General features: G+C 44.1%; 1 protein-coding gene across 6 annotated transcripts in view; it reads right to left on the reverse strand.

Moving 5' to 3' along the window:
• Window positions 1-22,500, reverse strand: part of LOC139760088 (zinc finger protein rotund-like) — a 761,655-nt gene that overhangs the window by 416,332 nt on the left and 322,823 nt on the right. Inside the window, exon 1 of one of the 6 annotated variants that reach the window (XM_071682911.1) lies at window positions 12,604-12,622. The exons of the other annotated variants lie outside the window; for them this stretch is intronic. The gene's annotated coding sequence lies outside the window, so the exon portion shown is untranslated. Of the gene's footprint in view, window positions 1-12,603; window positions 12,623-22,500 lie in introns of those variants that run through there. 6 annotated transcript variants of the gene reach the window in all.

Below are 22,500 nucleotides of genomic sequence, written 5' to 3' on the forward strand. Positions count from 1 at the left end.
CTCCATCTTTCCACCTCCAATTTGGTCTCCCTCTTCTCCTCGTTCCCTCCACCTCCGACACATATATCCTCTTGGTCAATCTCTCCTCACTCATTCTCTCCATGTGCCCAAACCATTTCAAAACACCCTCTTCTGCTCTCTCGACCACGCTCTTTTTATTTCCACACATCTCTCTTACCCTTACGTTACTTACTCGATCAAACCACCTCACACCACACATTGTCCTCAAACATCTCATTTCCAGCACATCCATCCTCCTGCGCACATCTCTATCCATAGCCCACGCCTCGCAACCATACAGCATTGTTGGAACCACTATTCCCTCAAACATACCCATTTTTGCTTTCCGAGATAATGTTCTCGACTTCCACACATTTTTCAAGGCTCCCAAAATTTTCGCCCCCTCCCCCACCCTATGATCCACTTCCGCTTCCATGGTTCCATCCGCTGACAGATCCACTCCCAGATATCTAAAACACTTCACTTCCTCCAGTTTTTCTCCATTCAAACTCACCTCCCAATTGACTTGACCCTCACCCCTACTGTACCTAATAACCTTGCTCTTATTCACATTTACTCTCAACTTTCTTCTTCCACACACTTTACCAAACTCAGTCACCAGCTTCTGCAGTTTCTCACATGAATCAGCCACCAGCGCTGTATCATCAGCGAACAACAATTGACTCACTTCCCAAGCTCTCTCATCCCCAACAGACTTCATACTTGCCCCTCTTTCCAGGACTCTTGCATTTACCTCCTTTACAACCCCATCCATAAACAAATTAAACAACCATGGAGACATCACACACCCCTGCCGCAAACCTACATTCACTGAGAACCAATCACTTTCCTCTCTTCCTACACGTACACATGCCTTACATCCTCGATAAAAACTTTTCACTGCTTCTAACAACTTTCCTCCCACACCATATATTCTTAATACCTTCCACAGAGCATCTCTATCAACTCTATCATATGCCTTCTCCAGATCCATAAATGCTACATACAAATCCATTTGCTTTTCTAAGTATTTCTCACATACATTCTTCAAAGCAAACACCTGATCCACACATCCTCTACCACTTCTGAAACCGCACTGCTCTTCCCCAATCTGATGCTCTGTACATGCCTTCACTCTCTCAATCAATACCCTCCCATATAATTTACCAGGAATATATATATATATATATATATATATATATATATATATATATATATATCTTTTTCTTTCAAACTATTCGCCATTTCCCGCATTAGCGAGGTAGCGTTAAGAACAGAGGCCTGGGCCTTTGAGGGAATACCCTCACCTGGCCCAATTCTCTGTTCCTTCTTTTGGAAAATTAAAAAAAACGAGAGGGGAGGATTTCCAGCCCCCCGCTCCCTCCCCTTTTAGTCGCCTTCTACGACACGCAGGGAATACGTGGGAAGTATTCTTTCTCCCCTATCCCCAGGGAAATATATATATATATATATATATATATATATATATATATATATATATATATATATATATATATATATAAGGGAACATGGGATGTCAGGGGTACAAAGAAAGGTAAATAGGCGACTGAATGTTAGTATATATGCCCAAGGAACCACCACAGATTTAACTGGAGGGAAGGAAGCTACACGTGAACATACGGAGGACATGTGAAGTAATTGGATCCCCCTTAACAGGTGCGAGAAGCAGCGGCAACAGCTGCCACACAGGTGCAAACACATGCAAAGCAGTAGCCAAGATTCACGTGTAGGGAACGAGGTGATTTCATCATTCTTGTCCCGAAAACGATACGTATGAATGCGGGCGTCCTTTTAAACAGCCGGATATAACCCAGATAAATTATATCAATTGAAGGCATCTTATAAGACGTTGGAATATATTATTGGAATTGTGCCATTCAATACGCGAAGCCGGATATTTATACCACGGGGCTAATACCCGAGGAGGGAGAGAGAGAGAGAGAGAGAGAGAGAGAGAGAGAGAGAGAGAGAGAGAGAGAGAGAGAGAGAGAGAGAGTTCTGGGTAAGTGTCGCATCGGCCCCGCCGAGCAAAAAAGGGGGGGCGAGAGGAGACGCTACCCCCCGGTGAGAATCAGGTGAGATGACTCCGTGAAAACGAGTTATCCAAAACAGATAATCTTTACATTTCTACACGGTAGTGGCCCAGGAGGACCTGTGGTTGTGAAGCGCACGGAAAAGGTTTTAAAGTTCTCCCGGGTTCTGTTGATGAAGGATTGGATAAACATGCGTCACGGCTTGGGTTAGCGACATCAAGATCATAAAAAAGAAAATGGGAAGACCTGGGTTGGAGAAAACTGACCTCGCCTCTTACATGCGAGAAGAGGTATGGGACAGACAGAGATATCTGATTGAGAATTAAGTACTGGGAAGATAGCAGAGATAAAGTGAGAGGAGAGATGAGGGGGGGAAAGAGCTATAGAGCGAACACAAAGGCCGGATAACTTCTGGGGAAAGGAGGTTAAGAAGGAGTAAATGAAATGTGGAAGTTTAGAGATGTGGCAGCGTGTGAGGCATGCCAAGAGTGTGGAGGAGGTTGTAGGTTCTTGGGAGCGAAACCGTGTAGAGTAAACAGAAAGATGGGAACACCCTGGTCCTCAGAGCCACACAGGAGAGTAGCCATACCACAAACCGGACGAGCAAAGATACTTAAAGGTGGGGTAAGTGAGGGAAGGAAAACGGAACGTATGAGGAGACAAGGGAGAGTTTAAAAACAGAAAAAGGAGGGCAAAATGGCATTATCAAGGGACACAAGGGAAAATGGAAAGAGACCTAATGTCGCAGAGATCCAGGCTTAATCACAATGCAAGTTTTTTTCTGTTCCCCGGAGTGAATCAAAGAACGACAAACTGAAATAACACGAAGATAAACAGAATACATTATCACGTAAAGTTTTATTTTTCTTCTGAACCGAAGAAGATAACAAACGGGTGGAATATCCTTAGTGCTTAGTTCTGTGGTTCCAATAGTTTTCGATTAATCACCCTGTTTTATATGGCTACCTTCACAAACACCCCAACCCATATGATTCCAAAATAACTATAAACTAATGAACACACAAAACTGGTGTGTGTGTGTGTGTGTGTGTGTGTGTGTTTAGCGTAGTTGTGACTATAAAAAAGTATACCTATTAACCTGAAGTGATCTTTCATAGGAAGCTGCAGGAAACTTTTAAAAAGTTTTTTATTTGAAATCAACGTGATGGATGAGGCTACGTAGCATAGCAGGGCCAAACACTGCGACAACCACATGAAATTGCTGAACGACCCCCTTCAGGGGGGTCACGACCCTTAACTTGGGAGCCCCTAGGTCAATGGGTGTTAGCAATACGATTAAAGGTATGATGACCTCTGGGTCAAGGTGGAAAAAAAGGGAAGCAAGTTGTGTGTTATATGAAGATTGCATTCAAGAAGGTTAGGGAACACGCTGAAGTGTATTTAAACTTGATATTGGAAGGTGATGATGATGAAGGAGAGAGAGAGAGAGAGAGAGAGAGAGAGAGAGAGAGAGAGAGAGAGAGAGAGAGAGAGAGAGAGCAAGCAAGATCGTCGCGAGGCCAATGTAAAGGAGTAGAAACTGACTCTTTGCAACTACTGTCACACTTGAGTGAAAAAAAAAAAATGGAAAGGAAAAAAAATTTTTTTTTACATCGACCTGCGGTTGTGTGGACCATAAGCATAAACATTAACTAAAGGAGAATAGCTATCCTGGAGTGAAATCACTGATATAAAACTTATGAATTCGATTAATAAGGGACGGGCTGGGATAGGCGCTGGACTGGAGATCTACGGCGTCAAAAGGGTGAGAGAAAACGAGCGAAAAACTCCGACAGCATCTCTGAAGACCGATCTAACAACAAAGAAAAATAATAATTTTTCTTGTTTAATTACGTATGGAATACGGGAAATCTTGTTTCCAGCACCGCACGCCGACTGGAGTGTAAATATAACAACGCCATATGTCCCCCCATATGTTCGGCTTTTTAAGCTAATGGTGTGATAAATAGAGAGAGAGAGAGAGAGAGAGAGAGAGAGAGAGAGAGAGAGAGAGAGAGAGAGAGAGAGAGAGAGAGAGAGAGAGAGAGAGAGAGAGAGAGAGAGATTGCGGGCCGGGAGTGGAAGAGCCGGTGTCGATTTAGAGGGAAGTGGAGAGGACTGGAGAGTTTCGGACGGGTGTGTTGCCATATGGAGATGGGCACACAGTACAATGTCTGTAAAATCAATCAGCGCACAGCTCCGCCTCAGACGCCAAGGGGAAGCTCGGGTGCGACGTCTATAGACAAGGGAGCAAGCATTAGTTCTATATATTTGTTTCCCCTGTTTAACCAGTGGTTAGGCGAGATACCACCTGATGTTAAGAGGACAGACAGATTCTTCATGACCCGTGTTCAAGGTGGGGGGGGTTGATGGTCACGGAGCCGCTGGGGAAGTTGGACGCCGGGGTGGTTTGCCGCTAGGAAAGGTTGGACGCTGGGAGGTTGTGCGCTGAGGGATATTGGGCGTTTGGGAAGTTGAACTTCGAAATGTTATGTACCTTTCGTGGGAAGTACTTTCCTGGCTAGTTTCCATCTACAGTATACATACATATATGCAGACATGTATACTTACAGACATACATTCATATATATATATATATATATATATATATATATATATATATATATATATATATATATATAATTTTCCGGTTATGTATCAACTGATAATCTAGTTTTAAAATATCTCATGTAAAAGACTGAAAGCATACGAAATGAGGAGTTCCCCACAACCTTGTCAATCCTCTTTCTGAGTAAAATGTATATATGTGTGTGTGTGTGTGTGAAAACCTGTCACGAATACAGTTGATTTTGCTAGTACAAAATAATTCTGGCCTAAAAAACAGGCCTTTCTTCAGCGGTACTAACTGTAGCCCCAGCTGAGAGGAGCCAGTGATGGGTCAGAATCGTTACAGAAATCATGACACAAATTATGACTAAACAAGTCGAAAATTTTTGACAAAAACTATGTCGAAAATTTCTACAAAAACCGTAACGACTCGGTGATAAAAGCGACCAAAATACGCAAATGCGAGTGGATCTTCTGACATCAGCTTCCCAGATTTTAGTGAAGGAGAAAAAAAAAAAAAGAGAGAAAATAAGATTATATATATCACCGCTACAGTCAATGATAAGATACATCACACGCGTGAGGCATCTAATGGAATATCTTAGAAGTTACTGATAAAGAGAAAGTTTCGGGAGAACATGGATGTGCATCTCTCTCTCTCTCTCTCTCTCTCTCTCTCTCTCTCTCTCTCTCTCTCTCTCTCTCTCTCTCTCTCCTCCACAACTGCCTTGGACACCACCAGTCTTGACCGAGGTCGGTGGTGCGTGAAACACACGGTAGGTGGCAGCACACCTTCTTTGGAGCGTTGCCACGTATGAAGTAGTCCACGAGATGACCCTCCCTTAGTGTCCAGTGAGGTCCATCAGGAAATGAGCCAACGAAGGGATGAGTCCTCGCGTTGCTCCTCCTTCTGTTCCTACGTTTAGAATGCGATCGTACAGGAAGGGAAGGTTTGCCGCCAACCCCCCGCACCCCGTAATTCTTAGTCGCCTTCTACGACACATGGAAGAAAGGAGGATTGTATCCTTTCACCCTTAATTCATATATATATATATATATATATATATATATATATATATATATATATATATATATATATATATATATATATATAGCAGTGGGAGTACAGTCTCGTCAAAGAAGTTCTCACTCCACAGGAATCCATCATTTCCCTGCTACTGCATGTAGCGCAGACTTGGAGTTGCAGAACCTCCCGGCATGCGTTCCTGGTGAACGACAAAGTGAAAACGTAAACAACATGAGGAGCGAAACTATGAAAACCCAGAGAAAGCAACTAATTTCTCCCTTTAGTATTGACAATGATGGTAAATGACTTAATGTTTGACCTAAAGTTACAAGCTACGTTCTGGAATTTCATAGTAATGAAAAAGAAAAAACAAGAGCAGTAACCAGAGGAAAATAGATAAATGAATAACTAGATAAATTGAAGGAGAAGATAATACAAGGATTAGATAAATATAAACTAGGAAAAATCAGAAGGAAAAGATGATAATGATCATTAAGGAAAATATATATATGTTCGTAAACCATGTTCTATTGACTTAACAAAGTCTGTTTAGATGCCTAAAGGCAAGCCCACTCTCTCCTTTTCCCCCATAGAAAACATCTTGGTCAAGAAAGACGACCCAAAACAACCAAAGAAAAATCTTAAAAAGCTTTCCAGCTTTTCTTTCTCCTCCAGAACACCACCAGTTCGAATCCTATTTCCCTTATAAACATTCACCACTCGCTCCATCCTCTCTCCAGAACACTCGTTCGAATCCTATCTACCGTATGTGCGTTTTCCCATCTCTCTGTCTTTGTCCAGAGTACCAGTTTGAATGCCATCTCCTGTAATATTTTTTCTCCTTATCGATTCTTATCACTCTACAGAAAACCACTGGGAATCCTCTCTCTCTCTCTCTCTCTCTCTCTCTCTCTCTCTCTCTCTCTCTCTCTCTCTCTCTCTCTCGAACAAGCAAAGCTCCTCACCGTCCCAGATTTACTCAAGAACACCAGTTCGAAACCAGTCCTTCGTGAGCCTCTGTCGCGTTATCACGTCTATCTATTTTCACAGAAGAAAAAAAAATTAGGTAGACGAAAATATTCATTTTCAAACTTGAGTCTAACAGCGCACTTTGGCACCATCTTGTTCGTACTGTAAGTCCGTAATTAACTGACTTTAACGGGTTAACCGTCTTTAACGGTCACTACGGCTTCGTCCCGCTGCGCCGGCGGAGCTCGAAGGCAAGTAAGTGGTAGCACGAAGCAGGCCAACGCTCCTGCTGCTTCTACTTTCCCCGACTTCTTGAGGGTAACTACACTTGGCCTCCGTCACACCTTATGGGCCTCCTTAGGCGTCCGTTGTCACGGGGCAATCAATTATCTCATTCCTTCATTGAATTATCAACTTACCAACCTATCTATCTAATCATCTATTCATCTGATAATCGATAACAAGTGGGTTTCCCTATCAAAATAATTCACCGGATTTTCCGGGTCACACATCTATTTATCTTTTTTTCCTATAGTCGTTGAATGAAAATTTTTTGGGGGGTATTTGACGGAACATCAGCTTCCTACTGTTCACGTCGGTCTTATGAGAAGTGGCGTCCTCTTCGCCGCTGATGTCACACCACGACAGCCTATGTGTTCTTCTATCCCTTCCCACCGCCGCCGTGGACCTCACCCTCGTCCCACTGGTGTCAAGCTATGACGGTCAGTGCCTCCGGTTTCCACTGGCGGGAGTGCGTGACAGATAACGGCCTCATCCCCGCCAATGTCTTCTTCAAGGTCGCAAATATGACTCCCACGAGCATTGATGTCGCCCTCGTGACCACAATTATTGATCCCATGACCCCTGATATCACCCTTATCAATATATATATATATATATATATATATATATATATATATATATATATATATATATATATATATATATATATCGCCTCATCGCAGCTTATGTTTTTTTTAGCTGATCAGTGATGATCTGTGGCCAACAATGAAGCATTCAGTCACCACTTACACTGTGACATACAAAGAAAAAAAAAAACTTCCCATCAGAAGTCGTTCCTATTTTCCACAATCACTTTCATGTCACAGTTCCGTATACTTGGCATTCAACTGTGACTACTTAGTCCCCAGAAAAGAAAAACAAAATGTATAGTCTACAAAGCATCATCAAATAAGACACTTGTCGAACAATGGTTTACAGACTAATGAAGGCCACAGTACCGAGAACACACCCATCTTTAGAAGGCAAGACGAGAACTTCTTTGTGGACTTCTATAATGGAGCAAAAGTCTCTCTCTCTCTCTCTCTCTCTCTCTCTCTCTCTCTCTCTCTCTCTCTCTCTCTCTGAAGACCGCTTCTATAACCGTCTAATGAGCGCAATCCGCTTCGTTTCCCGTGAACGACCAATCTGGCCGCCCTATCTTACCGACCAATCAGGGTTCGCGTAGGTCTGGATATGCCGTCGTAAGGGAAGTACGAGCGGGAGCGGCTGCAGCCAGTGTTTGATAGCGTCCGCTACAGACCCGATGTATAGGCTTGCCGACGTGTCTGACGGCGTTCGCGATGTCTGTGGGTCTCTTTTACAGCGTCCACGATAATCTAGGGGTCTGTTCGACATCGTAAACGATCACTGTGGAGCTGTTTGACATCGACCACGACAGCTGCGGGTCTGTTAGTGTCCACAGGAGTTCTGAAAGTCTGCCCAATAGCGACTACGATAGTTGTAGGGGGTCCGTCTGTTAGCGTCTACTGTAGTTGGGGAGTCTGTCTGACAGCGTCCACGATTGCTCTGAGGGTCTGTCTGCCAGATGATAACAGTGATGCGGGTGTTCCAACTCGGTCAATCTCCCAGAAGCCACCATATATATATATATATATATATATATATATATATATATATATATATATATATATATATATATATATATATATATATATTTTCTTTTTTCTTTTAAACTATTCGCCATTTTCCCGCGTTAGCGAGGTAGCGTTAAGAACAGAGGACTGGGCCTTTTTTGGAATATCCTCACCTGGCCCCACTCTGTTCCTTCTTTTGGAAAATTAAAAAAAAAATGAGAGGGGAGGATTTCCAGTCCCCCGCTCCCTCCCCTTTTAGTCGCCTTCTACGACACGCAGGGAATACATGGGAAGTATTCTTAATCCCCTATCCCCAGGGATATATATATATATATATATATATATATATATATATATATATATATATATATATATATATATATATATATCAGAACTTTCAGGGTTTATCTGTAAAGTACCGACAGCTTTACGCAATCATCGAACTAATCCCCCTGAGCACGACTGTATGACCCTTGGATATGATGTCCCGGCCCTTTTGAAAGGGTCGTGCTCAAGGGCAGTACCGTCGCGTTCGAGGATCATATACAGCCTCGTTCGTATTCGAGGACAATACCGTCGTGTTCAAGGATCGCAGCGTCGCGTTCGAGGACAGTACGTACTCTAGTGTTCAAGGATCGTACACGGCGTCGTGTTCAAGGATTGTACACGGCGTCGTGTTCAAGGATCGTACACGGCGTCGTGTTCGAGTATCGTACCACCGTGTGTTCAAGGGGGGGGGGTGGTGTGCCACACTCACGTGTCTGTCACCCTCCCGTCCTCCTCAAGGCGGACCTGTGGTAGTGGTACTGGTCATAAAGTGGGAGGAGGAGAAGACTTCGCCGGCGTCGAGATGTGGTTCCCTAGACGCCCAAGAGAATATATTGTGTTAGACGATTCATGAATGTTGGCGGTTGTCGTGGTAGCGTCCCCGCGGTTGCCGTGGCAACCCTCCGTGTCTCGCCGGCTCCTGCAGCGGCAAGCTGAGGGAGCTGCGGCGGCAGGAAAGTGCTAAGCAACCCCTGCACCGACGGGCGCATCTCATGACCTCTTTGATTTTGGATTACCAGCTCATGCAACCGGCCGTCGTACCGGCCCCTCTCTACCTTCTTCACCCGAACCTTAATCTTCCATTTATGAAGTTTTACGCCAAGGCTTCCCGACGCGGAGCACAGTGACTGAACAACGCCGACACCCACCGTTAAGAGAACTTATCTACTGAGGGAGGGGCTCTCACCTTCTGCTTTCACTAAGGCTCTTTTACCCATCAAATAGAGAGAGAGAGAGAGAGAGAGAGAGAGAGAGAGAGAGAGAGAGAGAGAGAGAGAGAGAGAGAGAGAGAGAGAGAGAACGACTCTGTGTGTGTGTGTGTGTGTGTGTGTGTGTGTATCGCACCTCAGCAATTTTCAGTTGGATCCGGCCACCTGGCGCTGTAAACACCGGCCTTGCGGGGTATATAAATAAGCGCTCATCAGCTTACCTTGTAATCTTAGACACGTCTGATAATAGTATCGCTATTAACTTCATTATATTGAAGTAGCATAACCTCTGTCCCTCATATACTATCATTATACATATATATATATATATATATATATATATAGTAGATATATAGACAGATAGATAGACAGATAGATATACAGATAGATAGATAGATAGATAGACATGTAGATAGATAAATAGATAGACAGATAGATAGATAGATGGATAGATAGTAGAGGGTTGTTTTAGTCACTACGTTGATTTCTACAATGTGGTAAACCCTTGTTAAAAAAAAAAAAGGTCGTCAGAAAGCAGATACAATTGCCATACGCTGAATCTCAAGAGGCTCAAAATGAAGTGAGTGAGGACATATTGAAATATTCCATGGGTTCAGAGAAATCTCTGGATCAATGTATCATTTCCAGCCTACTGTACTGAAGCGAGGTGGAGGGAAAAAAAAAAGGGTCTTGGTTTTCAAGTGGGTCTCTTAATGACTCAAGGATGTGCTTAGTGATTTGTGGATGTTTGTACTCGAGAAGGGACCAGTTACTGTTTTGAAGTTTCGCATTCGGTGTATGTGAAACGGATATATGCCAATGCGTTGTAGGGAACATAAAGGTATTTCTCCGATGGTGTAATTCGTAAAGCCACACCACAGCGGACGATTCAAGAGTAAATGTTTCAAATGCGTTCGTATATGCCGTATTCTTCCGTAAGACGAACCCCACGTCATTCGTTGTACTATAGCGAATTCCACCCTCACTTGACTCACGCTTATTGAATGATGAGACAACACCTACCTCATTCCTTATGTGACTCACTTCTCATCGCTGTGATGTGGCAACCTCTTCTCTCTCTCTCTCTCTCTCTCTCTCTCTCTCTCTCTCTCTCTCTCTCTCTCTCTCTGTTTACCATACGGTCGTCAGAGACCCTCCCTCTTCCTCAACCCAGAGCGTACGGGGCGGCGAGAGACTTTAGCTTCGTACTGTTCATACATAAAACCGAAGGAAGGACTGCATGACCCATGCGACCAGCAATACAACATGCAGTACCGCTGTATGACGCATGACCCACGATAAAAGATACATAGAGGGAGAAAAAAAAGGAAAAAAAAAATAGACTTGTATCATCAGTCGCCTATATTACATATGTATTATACCGTTGACGACGCGCTGTCAGAGGCCACCTATGTTATTTCCTAAAATTTACCCGTAAAAAAAAAAGGTGATGATTATTTATCACTTTATCTCAATATTTAGATCTTGACGGATTCCATCGACAAGCGAGGGACGCCACCTGGAGTGGGTAGGGCTGTAACATCATGAAAGGATGGAAAAAAGTACTAAGGAAGCCTGGATGCTGAATGAACCCTTTAAAAGGAATAGATAATAATAATGATAATAATAATAATAATAATAATAATAATAATAATAATACAATAATAATATAATAATAATAAGAATAACAAAAATAATTATAATAATAATGAAAATAATAATAATAATAATAATAATAATAATAATAATAATAATAATATTAATAAAAATAATAATAATAATAATATTAATAATAATAATAATAAAAAAAAATAATAATAATAATAATACCAATAATAATAATAATAATAATAATAATAATAATAATAATAATAATAATAAAAACATTATCTACGACACTTCAACAATAAAACTTCCACGGTTTTAATTACGCTTTAACCTTTCCTTAAATCCTATCACAACTTGCAAGTGGAGAGGATCAGGTCAAAGGTAACGCTATCAAAGCTAACGGCGCTACCGTCTTGCTCAAGGGTAACGTACCGTCTAACTCAAGGGTAACGTACCGTCTTGCTTACGGGTAACGTACCGTCTTCCTCAAGAGTAACGTACCGTCTAACTCAAGGGTAACGTACCATCTTGCTCAAGGGTAACGTGCCGTCTAACTCAAGGGTAACGTACCGTCTTGCTTACGGGTAAAGTACCGTCTAACTCAAGGATAACGTACCGTCTTGCTTAAGGGTAACGTACCGTCTAACTCAAGGGTAACGTACCGTCTTGCTCAAGGGTAACGTACCGTCTAACTCAAGGGTAACGTACCGTCTCGCTCAAGGGTAACGTACCGTCTTGTTCAAGGGTAACGTACCGTCTTGCTCAAGGGTAGTGCCATCAAAGGTCGTACGACTGTCCTCAAAGGTCGTCCCGTAAGAGCTGAGGGAGTCAAGATTTACCCTAACATTGACAGGCAACAAACAAACACTGGGCTCAACTACAACGCGCAAGTGCAATTACGATAGGAATCGCACCGTCTAACTGCCTCCTGTACTTCCGCGACGGTACGATCCTCGCGCATAGGGGTATACGCTCCGATCCTTGAGCACGACGGTACGATCTGGGCCTTACGGTATACGATCCTTGGGCAGGACGGTCCGATCACAGAGCATGTTGGTATACGATCCTTGAGCACGACAGGCACGATCCTCGAGCACGACCTTACGATCCTCGAGCACGACCTTACGATCCTCGACCACGACCGTAAGATCCTCGACCACGACCCCTTGGGAACGACCGTACGTTCCTCGAGCACGACAGTACGATCCTTGAGCACGGTGGGTAAAAGATCAACACTGGCCTACCTTAACTACAGTTCAAACAGCAACTGGACCCATCCGTTCCTCTCCGTCCACACGTAAAAAAAAAAAAAAAAAAAAAAAAGAGACGCGCAAAACACGTCCGTCACCACTAGAGTTAAGCACAACACTGAACAAAATAGCGGGAGGTCATAAGCACACACACACACACACACCAACACACACACACAGTCCAAAACTTGACCACGTAACGAGCGGTTCCGTGCGACACCGAACAACAGACGAAAACAACCGCCCAACGCTCGTTCAACTTGCCATTCCCCAACCTAACCCCAACACATCGGGGTTACTTATACATAGGAGGAGAGGAGGTCATTGCTTAGTCGCATAGCAACGAAGTACGACGTAGGAGGCGTCTAATAGCGAATTATCACATGGCTCCTAACCGGGTAATACGGTCAAATATTATGTACGGTAAATTAACCGTTTGCGCGGTAGCTGGGTAAGGCATGGCGCACGGCTGAGTGGTCAGGGCTGGAAACTACCACGCAAATTGTTACGAGGCTCGAATCCTACAGGATCGTACATATCTCGTATGAGAGGAAATACATCTACAACACATGAAATACATCTACGACACATCCTGCAAAAATCATTACCCATTTTCCTATATCTAGACGTCTGTTGAGGGTAATATTCCATGAATGAAGCTACCTTACCTTATCTTACCTCAACCTTACCTCACCTTACCCTCACCACACCTTCCTTATACCATTCACTGCTTTCGGGGCTGAACTCTATCCCCGCCACTCAGACCTCGACATACCTTTTGTGGCGGAGGCCAGGAACATCAAGCTGTTCGATGCTGCTGTTCTTTCTTTCTACCCTAATGTCCCGCGGTAACTTCGCTAGTATTGCGTATATAATCAAGAGATTATCATCTCATAAGTCATCAGCGTCTTTTGGTCCGCTCTAGCGCAGCGCCACACACACACACACACACACACACACACACACACACACACACTGGTGGAGCTTTGATCACTGAGGAAAAGTGAATGGTAACATTGGATATCAAGCTTTAGTATATAAGGCATGGGAATGTTTGTGAATAAGTGGTCACAGAGAGAGAGAGAGAGAGAGAGAGAGAGAGAGAGAGAGAGAGAGAGAGAGAGAGAGAGAGAGAGAGAGAGAGAGAGAGAGAGAGAGGATTACTTCACATAAAACACCCTGGAGTGCTGTTAAAGCGAGTTTATTGCCTTAAGCATGTGTGAATGAATATCCACATGTTAGCATGCAATTACACACACACACACACACACACACACACACACACACACACACACACACACACACATGCATTTAATATCCCTGAGAGAAATCATCATAAATATAATATTACACATCCGAGTAATTACACGCTTATATAGCCAAGGCAATGCCATTCGTGTAATGACAAGCTACCACTTACCTTCATTCACATTGACAGATATGCAAATGGCGCTGCAGTGCATAAAAATTCTTCTCCGTTATTAAACATAAATAATCGGAGCATCGAATTTCGAAGTGCTTACCTGCACACGGCCAGCGGACGTCTGCAACAATTGGTCAGAAAATATTGGATGTTTGTGGCTAGCAATACCTCCTCCTCCCCCCCCTGATGACTACTTCAAGAACCGCACCTAGTGTAATGGCACGGGTTGGACGGGGGCTAGAGTGAGTGATGACAGTGTGTGTGCGCGCGCGCGTGTGTGATGTTATGCATCGGGCGTTTCATGATTATACAGTGTGATGTCAGGAAGGAAAGGAGGGCATTAAGCACAGCAAGAACTCTTTTTGTAGGGTAAGGAGATCATTATCGGTATGGCAAGGAGGGCATTAGGAGAGTAAGAAGGGCAAAGAAAGCAATACAAGTAGGGAAAAGAGGGCATCATCAGGGCAAGCGGGGGCATGAGCAATGCGAGGAGGTCATTAACAGGGCAAGGTTAGCATTGATACGGAAAGGAGGGCATTAACAGGGCAAGGACAGCATTAATACGGTAAGGAGGGCATTAACAGGGCAAAGGAAGGCATTAACAAGGCAAGGACGGCATTAATACGGTAAGGAGGGCATTAACAGGAAAAGGACAGCATTAATACGCTAAGGAGGTCATTAACATGGCAAAGGAATGCATTAAGAGGGCAAGGACGGCATTAATACAGTTAGGAGGGCATTAACAGGGCAAGGAAGGCATTAACAGAGCAAGGGCGGAATTTAGCACAGCAGGGAAGGCATTAACAGCGAGAAACCAACTAGAAACTTCACCCCTCGCCTCCATTAAGATCAGGCGTCTTACGAGCTGCCCCTCTCACCACACTGACATCCAAAAAAAATCTCTTCCTTCTAAGCCTATATCCTATAATCTATTCCACGGTACAGACCTCACGGCAATCATCTCTCACGATGTGCATGATATCTACGACTGCATTCAAGTATCCTCAAAATAAACATTCATCGACGTCGTTCTAAGAGGCGTAGACATCATGACCAAATCGATCAACCATGAAAGTATATTTACGACTACCTTCCTTCGCACATAAAAAAAAAAAAAAAGGGAAAAAGCCACGTTGGGTTTGCGTGCGTTTCAGCACCATCCGGAGACAGACAAGGGACAGTAACCTAATGATATTCTGCAGACTGTGCAGTAATTTGCATCCCTTCTCAAAGAATCGACACCGACTTTCCAGAGTCAGAAAGACGCAAATAATTTACTAAAACATCTACGTAATGATACAGAAATATATCAACACTAATCTAACGTAGTTCTAAAAACAATAATAAGTCTCTTTAGGATGAAGAATATCAGTGTTGCTTCATCAGTGCAAAGAAGGGCTTATACATATATAATACTTCCTGCTTATAAATACTCTTTATGAAATGGCTTTTCTCTCTGCTCATTTATTATGGGTTCTGTTTGTCATACATTTTCAGAGCATGTTCTCAGGAAGCGGCTGAACTTTAAGGTGATGAAAAGTCTACATTTCCTTGACGATATTTGGAATACAAATGGACATGATATTGTCATTTACTCTTTCTTCCTTTACTTGTTTCAATCTTAAATTTTCTTGTTTTGGTATTAATCATTTTCATGCGTTTTTGCACAAGTATCTCTCCCGTTTTTCATATTTTCCTCAGCACTTCAGATGACCTTAGAGTAAGTAAATAAACCTCTACAACATTTTACAAAACTGGTAAGACCAGAAGCTGGTTATGAGGAGGTTCTCTTTGGCGAGCCTTCCCCTCCTCTCTCCATAACCTGTCTATTAACAACCCGCCATAACTCCGCCTCTGAATCACTTTAACACAACAAATGCAAGATAGGACAAAAGTCAGTTGAGACACACACACACACACACACACACACACACACACACACCGCGTCTTGAGGATGTCTACAGAGGGCGAACGAGCGATTACCGGCGGGAGGAGGAAGTTGAGGACCCGGACCTCCCGGTAAAGCGAGAGGGGAAGGAGGAGGAGGAGGGGAAGGAGGAGGAGGTTGTGTTGGGCCGGTGGAGCAGACAGCAGCAGCAGCAGCGGCGGCGGTGGCGGAGGAGGCGGAGAGGGAGGCGGCGGCAGCCGTTACGGCGAGGACCGCCGGCCTCAGCGGTCTATCCCCAGGCTGTTCCGACAGTAATTTCGAATAGCAGTAAAGTACATGGCGTAATAAACCTCAGAGTCAGATTGCGTAATTTAAGCAATAATGAGGCCTTAATAGTAGTTGCAGCGGAGAAACTACACCAGTAATGGTTATGCTGATTTCTATACAATAAAACTCCTGGAATGGTATGCTGTATTTTAAAGTTTATGTGTTTATGCTAAAACTAATGGCGCTGTTGTTTGCTACTGAGCTTTTTCAGCGGGGGAGTGTTTTCTCCCTTCCTCCTTCCTTTACCCCCGGAGGGAGGGCCAGCAGCCTCGTTGTGGTTCTGGGGTATGCTGGGGTGGGTGGGTGGGTGGGATTTGGGGGGTTGGTTTTGGCCCGGTTGCGCCCAGCGGTGATTTTGCGTGGCCTCTGGTTTATAATCTTCAACGCGGTGTTCGTCATCGTCTCTACATGGGTTGGTTTACTTCAGGTTTTTTTTTTTTTATATAAACCGTTATATCTATCATCTGTATCTGAGCTGGTTTACTTTAGTTCCTCAAAAATCGTCAAGTCTCATTACGGTGATCACTGCACTGTTTGTCGTGAATGATAATGTATAAATCTATCAGCCATGCACGGACGGTTGGGAAGAGCCAAATGCATACAGATAGTGTGTATGTGTGTGTGTGTGTGTGTGTGTGTGTGTGTGTGTAATATTTGGACGAGCCTTAACACCCGAGAGTATACAACTGATACTTTGCTTGGTGATTATATAGTGAGGTTGTCGGATGCTGAGGTTATAACAACCTTTGCAAATACTGGCCACTTCTGAGGTTATAACAAAGTCTAAATACTGACCAAAATTGAAGTCAAAACAACTCTTCTAAATACTGACCAAAATTGAGCATAACAATTAAAAATCTACTGACTGACAACCCAAACTAAAGTAACAAATGAGCGCTTCAAAATTTGGCATTCGGAAATCAGATATTTCAAGATTCTCTTAGAATTTTAGAAACTTAATGTCTGTAATCATTTTTCTTTACTCATTATTCAGAATCCTTATCCAAAAACCAGAAGACATTCTTTCAAAATGTAACAAAGTACATCAATCTTTGGCATCTATGCAAGTCTGTCAAAATCTATGGTTCTATACACATTCAAAATAACACAGATCTTTAACAGTATAGCAACAATGCGAAGCCACACACTCCCGATACAAGCATAAGACCTTAAAACCATGCACTCAAACACAAGTCCAGTACTCACTTTGAACACACACACATTCACCTCAGACACAAGTTCAAAGACTCAACTCCCCGTAACAAGCATCCTCAAAAAAAGAGGAGAAAATGCATAAAATAAAAATGGTATAATTCTTGGAATTTATTTCGACCTCTACGGAGACAAGTCAACGCGTCAGCCTCGGGAACGGGAGGCAAACAAAACAGTAGAGGGATCGTACGGGGGTTTGATCCTCTTGTTTACCTGCGTGCGTTTGGTTGATTGTTCGTTCCGTGTGCGCCTACCACAGACGCTCCCTTGCCCTGGCTCCGTCTATATCCATAGGACTTTTAAGATATCGTTAATGTCCTCCGGTGGGTAACCTCGTCATGGACCATCGTCCTCCAATATAGACCAGGTTTTTATGATACTGCTACTGTCCTCTAGCAGATAATCTCGTCATATACCATCACCCTCCTACATAGACCAAGATTTTTGGATACTGTTTACTGTCCTCCAGCGGATCAACTCATCATAAGCCATATCCTACCTAAAAAGATTAAGACTCTGATATCCTACTACTGTCCTCCAGCAGACAGTCATCACCCACCAAAAGATCTTAAGGCTTTAGGATACAACTCCTCTTCCAGCGAGCAAATTCATCAAAGATTATCATGTCTTCCATCATGACCTGGGTTCCCTCTGTGTCCCCATTAAGACCAGACGTTAATACGCAAATTGTGGAGCAGCTATGGACCTTCAAGGGAGGGAATGTTAACCCTGAAGGTTTAGACAAAGAACCTTCAAGGGGAATTCCAAAAGTTGGAGGGGAAAAGTTCGGTGCCTTTAGTTTACAGAGTAACCCACTCCTTAGTTGGAGGAGGAGGAGGAGTGGACCAGGCAGTACTGTCATGGCTGCTTCCAGTGATCCATCTCCTCCTTCAGGACATACGTCACCGACTGATTTACAACCCGGATACAAAATGCACTTTTGAACTACCTAAAACCTCGTTCCACTGATGATTTCGTGGTGTGCAAGCCTCCCCTGGAATTCTATATCAATTCAACATATTGTGTCACAGCTTCGCACAAGACTCTCACAAATGTAAAAAAAAAAAAGAAAAAGAAAAAATATACTTGTGCACATAATTTCTCTCTCTCTCTCTCTCTCTCTCTCTCTCTCTCTCTCTCTCTCTCTCTCTCTCTCTCTCTCTCTCTCCCGAGGCAATAAACAACTCAACAATTTCTAAAATATTTTTCTGAAATACTTTCGCCTTCCGATCTATGACGTAAAAGTATATTTCTCGTACAGAAAAATATCTTCTCCTCGGTAAAGAGGTATGGAAATCAAATGCTTCTTTAACCTCGTACGTCCTTACGAGTAACTCTTCACTACCCGACATTAAACCCCGTAAATATAACAAGATAATGACTGAGGACAAAAAAAGAGAAAAGAAAAGTGTGGGAAACCTGTTCATTTATGGTGGTCAGACGTGTATAAGATATGTGTGCTTACCTAAAACAAGACAAAGGAGTTGCACCGCCCTCCACTGTTATCTATCTATTCCCATAAATATCTATCACCATTAACACTGTTCCCAATGCCAAAAGGGGGTGGTGATCGGGTACAATACAGCCTCTGAAGTCGCCCCTTACGTATCCCCAAACCATGAGCTGTGTATTACGAAGTGGCGTAGCTCTCATATGAAAAAAAAAAAAAAGAGGAAAAAAAGGAAAACTTTTCTTTCATTGATTTTCTTGGACTGATGTCACATGTTGGGGAACGGCGGAAGGACTTTCCCGACGTTGATATATACCCACATTATATCGTCCCCTCCTCGCTCTCCCCTCCCTCACCCTGCCTGACACTCCTCTTCCTCCTCCTCCTCCTCCTGCTGCGCCTTCCGCGGGAGGAGCTGCCGCTGCTTCTGCCCTTCGACTCTTCCTCCCTCCAAAGCTACTGGCAATATCGCGGTCTCTAGTACCATGCTTAGGGAGGTTTTATCCAGACCATTCATACCTTGAGAACTTGGACAGCTTTACTGGGAGAGGTACTTCTGTCACCTCCGTCCATCCAGCTCTCTCTCTCTCTCTCTCTCTCTCTCTCTCTCTCTCTCTCTCTCTCTCTCTCTCTCTGTCTTGTTGTTACTCAATCTTTTTTCTTCTTCAGCTCCTTGAACCCGCTGGTGCTGCGCCCCTTGCGCACGACGGAACGACCCTTGAGTACGACGGTACGACCCTAGAGAATGATGACTGAGCCTCTGACCGGACTTGACCCTCAAGGATCGGGTTAAAAGTTCACTGGAGGGCGGGGAAGGGAGGGATAATGCCGCCGTCTACACGTCCCCTCGGAATGATGGTTTAGCCTCTTAGGCCTAACCTTCAAGAATCGGGTCAAAGGTTATCGAAAGAGGGAGGAACACCCCCCTTAACTCCGAATAGCTTCACCTCCTAACGCTGTCTTCTGCCTCTTACTGTCTCTCTAACTGTCTCTTTCCGGGCACTAGTATCTTAAAACTACCCCTACGTGGACTAGACTTCTTATAATTACGATCCCTTTAATCCAACGATATCCCATGGCAAGGTCACCATCTGCGAGAGTCACAGGGCGACCCATTACCGTTCGAGTCAATTACAGGTACACTCTGGCTGTGTCTCGACCTGCGACGTATCAATTACCGAATTACAAAATCGTTGCGCTTTTGTTAATTACATTTCCTGAGCCGCTGGTCTCACCGTTAAGCCCGGTAATGAATCCACCGTCCAAGCTTAACAATGCGGAACTACTTTGTGAAAGTTCGTATCTTCACACACACACACACACACACACACACACACACACACACATATATATGTCCCTCCTGACTCTCTCTTTAAATCCCACCTGGGCCTTATCTACCCATGCCCCCATCACTACAAGAAGGGACAGAGGGAGGTGCCATGTGATGAAATCTAACCCCCCCCCCCCCATAACGGCTCAGTCTTTCCTTCTTGACGCTACCTTGCTCACGCGGGAGATGGCGACGATGCGACGATGAATGTATATACCTATTCATTTTATTCATTTTTTCCCGTAATTACTCCAGGACCTCTTTTCTGGGGAGAGAATCCTGGAGTTACCCAGGACCTGCTTCTGAAGGCTGCGCAAACTTCCAGTAGCAGGGAAATTTAGACCTCTTCAAGGCGTTAGGAGTTCTTGGACGAGATGATGCAAAGCCTCGCCATTGGTGACTTTCCACAATAACTCATCCCAACAGTTACGACTCAGTTCACTTGCGTCGCCCCTCCTTCCACCGAGTCACATTACACAGGGGTTACAAAATCAGGTGATTCTCAAAGGTGCTTTGTCTACCAGCGCTGGAGATTGTATCTTCTTCCGGGATCCCACAAGGTGGATGACTGGACATGTCTGCTTACTCAAGAGGAATATTAGTGAGTCAAATGCATAGATTGAGATCTGATAATTAGATAATAAGATAATTGAGTAAAACAAGCCAGTGTTTGTACGTCGGTCTTTACGGGTCTGAACAAGCCAGGGTCTGTCTTTCTGTATGTCTTTCTGTGCAGACCGTAAACAAGCCAGTGTTTGTCTTTCAGTAAGGGCTATAAATAAACCACCGTCTTTCTGTCTGTGCAGACCACAGACGCCAGAGTGCGCCTGTGGAGACCCTAACAAGAGATCATAAACATGCCAGGATCTGTCTATCTGCGCAGACCATGAGCAATCCACTGTCTGTTTGCCTGTGCAGGCCTCCAATAACCCACTGTCTAGTTTGCCTTCGAGAGCCATAGATTATCCTCTGTCTGTCTGATTGTGAAGGCCATAAGCTACCGTCTGTCTGTCTGTGCAGGCCATAAACAATCGAGGGAGTCTGCCTGTCTCTCTCTGCCTGCACATAATCACCCTTATTCAGATCCAGGTTGACTAATGGCTTCCCCGTGAAAGACCGCAGGGGGAGGAACAAAAAAAAGTGGGGAGGAAGGAGAGAACACAAGATTTTTATATTCCTTCCCTATCCTCTGGCCAAGATTTAGGGACATTTTACGGAACAGGAATCGAGCTGCCTTGGAATCCTGGAATCCTGGACGGAGACACATACCCAGCGTTCCAGTTGGCCGCATGGAAGGGTCCAAGTCGTTCATCATGCTAGCTGATCCAAGCCGCAGGTTCCCATGCCGCAGGTCCAGGGTCTGGCTGGCTGACGCCGCGGGTCTCACTGGCTGGCTGGCTGGCTGACGCCAAGGCCCTCCTTACTGGGTACATAGGTGGCTGACGCCGCGGCCTTTACAGGCCTAGATTGCTGACGTCGTGGCCCTCACTGGCTGGCTGACACCGTGACTCCTGGCTGACTGACGCCACGGCCCGAACTGGTTGGCTGACGACACGATCCACACTGGCTACACTGGCGCGCCTGAAACTCCCACTGGTCACCCCACTGGACTGATAACTCAATCGTCAGCTGGAGGAGTGATAACCCAAGTCCCGCCAGTTGTCAGGAGGGTAAATTCTCGCTCGCTGGTCGATACACACGTATGATATTCCCCTCCCTCAGTACCGGCAGCTAGGATGATATAAATCCTAGGCTGGCTGACGTAGGATGTTATAGATAGGATGATAACGGTGGGAAGTTGTTTGAAGGGATGATAACTCCCATTTGCTTTGTTTTTTTGATAGTATGATAACTCTCCTACTCTCAGTTCCATGGATGATATTGCTCACTGGTTGCATGATTACCGCTAAATGATACAATCACCTCGGGGGTATAACCCGTGGGATGATGAACTATCTCATTAAAGGAATGATAACTGGCTTTAATTACTCCACATTGGCTGTTGATGACCGTTGGCTCTCCCATACGCAGGGATGAGAATTCGTTCTCGTCAGTGGCTGGCATGACAAGTCTCACAATGTATTTGGATGGTAAATATTCCAGAGGATATTCCTCTTCAGCGGAAATATTCGAGTCATACTGGTCAGCGCTCGGATGATAAATCTCTTTCACTCATTAATTGCTCGGATGATAACCTCCTCTTAATCGGCAGACCTTTTGAAATAACAGCAGTCTAAATGATCACTCTCTTAGGATGATAA

Source organism: Panulirus ornatus, chromosome 35 (genome assembly GCF_036320965.1).
Source record: "Panulirus ornatus isolate Po-2019 chromosome 35, ASM3632096v1, whole genome shotgun sequence".
NCBI lineage: Eukaryota > Metazoa > Arthropoda > Malacostraca > Decapoda > Palinuridae > Panulirus > Panulirus ornatus.